Genomic DNA, 5,223 nt, shown 5'->3' with positions numbered 1-5,223 from the left:
AACTCATAATGGCATTTTTACCATTCATCTTTGTAGCAAACGCGATTAACAATCCACTATCCCGGAAACACGATCACCGACGTGTGATTCTAGAAAACAAATTCAAGATTCTAACCAGAGCTCTAGATATCGATTTGTTAGTGCGTGATGCACTTTTAGTGATGAGAGAAAAAGAGAGAGAGAATGAACAATCATGATTGTTATTATTGAATGTATGATTTTACAAACTGAACTTCAATATAGATCTATTTATATTTAACTAATTTATATACTAAGTAATACACTTTAAATTCTAATTAACTTTGAACTTCAAGTACACAATTATACCACAACAGCCTAATAAATACAAAAATAACATCAAAAAATTAATTTCTTTTTTACTTTTAACCAATTTAATCATTTAAGCAATACATCTCACACACAAAACAAACTACATTACATTTGCCACTTATTAATTTTGTCTTATATATTGTATTGTTTTCTTAATTTTAATCTTAACTTTATTTAAAATGTCATCTTAGTCTCTATATTAATCTCATTCTTAATATAATTGTTATCTTAAAACTATTCTTATATACCACACTTTAAATATCTTTATTTATGTTGCATGAAACCAATTTAATTGATAATTATATGTATATGGAAAAAAAATTGGAGAGTATCCATCCATTTACTATTAAATAAGGATTTTCCCCCCTAAATGTGTCAAAGTAGGAAAAAATTTCCTCCCACCCACCAACTCTCAAATGGAGCGGTCCCACAAATATTGTCACATGCTAGCGAAAGTTGAATGTCTCCACTCACTCACCAACTTCAATAGCAGCATTCTTCATATATATATATATATATATATATATATATATATATATATATATATATATATATATATATATATATATAAAGCAAGGTTGTAACTTGCAGCATCACTGCTACTTCAAACCGTTGACTTCAAGAAAAGCTGTCACCAAAATCTAAATACATGTCTTCGTCTTCTTCATATACCAATCCACAATGGCTCTACGACGTGTTCCTCAGCTTTAGAGGGAAAGATACACGCAGCAACTTCATTTCTCATCTACATGCAGCCCTCTCAAATGCAGGAATCAACGCATTTGTCGACTACAAACTTCACAAAGGAACAGATTTGGGACCAGAACTATTGGGAGCAATAGAAAAGTCTCATATATCTATCATTGTTTTCTCCAAAAACTATATTGAGTCTACTTGGTGTCTCAACGAGCTTGAAAAAATCATGGAATGCCGAAGAACACATGGACACGTGGTTATGCCCGTGTTTTACGACGTTGATCCGTCGGTTTTGCGTCACCAACATGGTGCTTTTGGAAAAACATTGGAAGCAACTGCTAAAAAAGATACTTGGAAAGAGAACTTAGGGAAAATGTTCTGTTGGGTTGGAGGAGTGCACTCACCCAAGCTGCTAATTTGTCTGGTTGGGATGTCACCAACTACAGGTAAATGTAAACCATTTCTTTCTTCTTTCTTGTTTCTTGGTTCTCTTGAGTTTATAATGTTTCATACTTATGAATATTTTATAATTGTTTATTACTGAAGGAGTGAAAATGAGCTGATGAATCAAATTGTTGAGGACATTTTGACAAAACTAGATATCACATTGTTGTCTATTACTGAATTTCCTATAGGATTGGAATCCCGGGTGCAAAAAGTGATTGACTTCATAGAAAATCAGCCAAAGAAAGTTAGTATGATAGGGATATGGGGAATGGGTGGATCAGGTAAGACAACCACAGCTAAAGCTATCTACAATCGAATTCATCGCAAGTTTGTGGATACAAGTTTCGTCGATAATGTTAGAGAAGTCTGTGAAAAAGAGAATAGAGGTGTTATTCATTTACAGGAACAACTTCTTTCAGATATCATGAAAGCAAAGCAAAAGATACATAGCATAGCAGTGGGGGAATATATGATTGAGAAAAGACTTAAGGGGAAAAGGGCACTCATTGTACTTGATGATGTGACCACGGTTGAGCAATTAAAGGCGCTGTGTGGAAATCCTAAATTTTTTGGTCCGGGAAGTGTATCGATTGTTTCAACAAGAGACTCGCGCCTATTGAATTTACTTAATGCTGACTATGTTTGTACAACGAAGGAAATGGACGAAAACCAGTCCCTTGAGCTTTTCAGTTGGCACGCTTTTAGACAACCTAATCCAAGAAAAGACTTCACTGATCTCTCAGTAAATGTAGTTTCTTATTGTGGAGGATTACCACTAGCTCTTGAAGTCCTCGGATCTTACTTATATCGGAGGACAAAACAAGAATGGAAAAGTGTGCTGTCAAAGTTAGAGAGAATTCCCAACAATCAAGTGCAAGAGAAACTTAGAATAAGCTATGACTGTTTAAAGGATGATACTGAAAAAGACATACTTCTTGACATATGTTGTTTCTTTATCGGCAAGGACAGAGCTTATGTTACAGAGATACTGAATGGTTGTGGACTTTATGCTGATATTGGAATTACTGTCCTCATAGAGATGAGCCTTGTAAAAGTTGAAAAGAATAACAAGCTTCGAATGCATGATTTGCTGCGAGACATGGGAAGAGAAATTGTTAGAGAAAGTTCATCAAAAGAGCCAGCTAAGCGCAGTCGATTATGGTTTCATGAGGATGTACATGATGTTTTGACAACAAATACCGTGAGAATTTAATTTTTTTACCATCCTCCATAATCTTATCATGATTTTCTAGCAAAGTAACGAAAATGGTTTTGCCTTACTTTTCTCTTTGTTTTCAGGGAACAGAATCTGTGGAGGGTTTGGTTTTGAAGTTGCAGAGAAGCACTAAATTTTGCTTCAATACCAATTCTTTTAAAGGGATGAAGAAATTGAGACTTTTAGAACTTGATCATGTTGACCTCAATGGAGATTATGGGTCTCTTTCTAATGACCTGAGATGGGTCCATTGGCAAGGATTTACCTTCAACTATATACCTGATGACTTTAATCAGGAAAATCTGATTGTCATTGACTTAAAATACAGTAATATTGAACATGTTTGGAACGAAACCAAGGTATAAATTTTCTTTTCGGTCATAATATTTGTTCCCGCCATTTTCTTCTCTAATTTTTCTTTTCAACATTTATCTTCTCGCAGTTGTTGGAGAAGCTAAAAATTCTCAATCTCAGTCATTCAAAGTACTTGAAAGACACTCCCGACTTTTCAAAATTACCAAATCTTGAAAGTCTTATTATGAAGGATTGTCCAAGTTTGTTTGATGTACATCCATCCATTGGCGATCTCAAGAATATTCTTCTGATAAATTTGAAAGACTGTACAAATCTTAGAAATCTCCCAAGGAAGATCTATCAATTGAAATCTTTGAAAACTCTAATACTTTCTGGTTGTTCAAAGATTGATAAATTGGAAGAAGACATAGTGCAGATGGAATCCTTGACGACGCTGATTGCTAAAGGTACATCTGTAAAACAAGTTCCATATTCAATACTAAGATTGAAAAGCATTGGATATATATCCCTATGTGGATATGAAGGATTATCACGGGATGTTTTTCCTTCTATCATTTGGTCTTGGATGTCACCAATGGTAAATTCTCTACCTCGCATTTCTCCATTTGGGAGCATGTCATTGTCCGTAGTTTCCTTGGATGTAAAAAGTGATATTATGGCATATCAATCAACAATAATTTCCAGCCTCTCAAAACTTAGAAGTGTTTGGGTTCAATGCCATTCAGAGATTCAACTGACTCAAGAATTAAGAAAGTTTTCCGATGACCTATATGATGTAAATTTTAATGAGTTGGAAACATCAGAAGATGTACCGCAAATTTCAAATCTCTCTTTGAGATCACTTTTGATTGGAATGGGAAGTTTCCAACTAGTCATCGATACTCTTAGCAAGAGCATATCACAGGTCCTTGCTTTATTCATACCTCCTTTACATTGTGTTTTTCTTAATGTCTATGTTGTTATATTTGTAAGTTTATGTGTACACATGTATACTTGTTTTAGTGTTATTGCCTATATCTACAATCACACAAGAACTCAGCTCTAGAACTCAATAGATTGATGATGAGTGAATTAGGATGACTATGGCAAACAGACCAAATGTCTGGAAATGTGCACGCAGCAACGAGATTGATGATGTGTGGTAAAACCGATAGGAAAAGAAGGGTACAAAAAGCTTTCTTTGCATCTATAATAGAGGGTGCCTTCATTATTAGATTACAAAATACTTATATGAATTTGAATGAGATAATTTTGATTGAGACTCACAAAAATTCCATTTTAATAGCCTAATAATTAGTTAATACACAGTTAACTGATCGTATGCTCGTGATTCAGGGATTGACAACCAATGATTCCAGTAATCTTTGCCTTCCGGGTGACAACTATCCTTCTTGGCTAGCCTATAAAGGTGAAGGAACTTCTGTACTTTTTCAAGTTCCTGAGGATAGTTATGGTGGCATGAAAGGGATAATCTTATGTGTTGTTTATTCATCAACATCTGAAAACATGGGACTTGAATGTCTCACTAGTGTCTTGATTATTAACTACACAAAGTGCACCATAAAGATATACAAGCGAGACACGGTAATGTCTTTTAATGATGAAGATTGGAAGGGTTTAACATCAAATCTAAATCCTGGTGACAATGTAGAGATATTTGCAGCTTTTGGGCGTGGATTGATTGTTAAGGTGACAACTGCCTATCTAATATATGATCATTCAGTTACTACGGAAACTGAACCATCAATTAACATGGAAATGGAGCCACCACAAGAAGATAACTTGCAGCCACCGCCTAATGCTAAAATGGAGCTATCGTCGAATGCGAAAATGGAATCATCTCGGAAGCCAAATAAATATATCTTTACAAAACTTGCAAAGAAAATGAGACAATTTTTGTGCTTGAACTGATGTAGAGGTTTCAACAAATTTTGATTAGGCCATTTCTTTGTACTAGTTTATATACAGAGAGAAGACTTCATGCAGTTATTGTTTATTTGAATTAATGTCCTACAGAAACTCTGGTTAAAAGTTCATTTCTCTTTATTCCTAACCTCATCATTGGTTGATTTCGTGTTACTGTTGATATTTTGTAATATTAAAGGGAATAAAGGTTTTTACCAAAACAAAAACAAAAGGAAGAAAGGTAAATATGATGGTGTTTGGTAAGGAACTGATTTTATTTGTGAATTTTATGAAGTAACCACCCGACTTTATTG

At 34.3% G+C, this 5,223-nt stretch overlaps 1 pseudogene; it reads left to right on the top strand.

Annotated features, from left to right (window-relative positions):
* Positions 1-947: 947 nt before the first annotated feature.
* LOC127076561 (disease resistance protein RUN1-like) lies at positions 948-4,915 on the top strand (annotated as a pseudogene).
* Positions 4,916-5,223: the final 308 nt, after the last annotated feature.

The sequence above is a fragment of the Lathyrus oleraceus genome, chromosome 4, assembly GCF_024323335.1.
Source record: "Lathyrus oleraceus cultivar Zhongwan6 chromosome 4, CAAS_Psat_ZW6_1.0, whole genome shotgun sequence".
NCBI lineage: Eukaryota > Viridiplantae > Streptophyta > Magnoliopsida > Fabales > Fabaceae > Lathyrus > Lathyrus oleraceus.
Note: the sequence above shows the minus strand (reverse complement) of the source record. Positions and strands in the feature narration are given on the sequence as shown.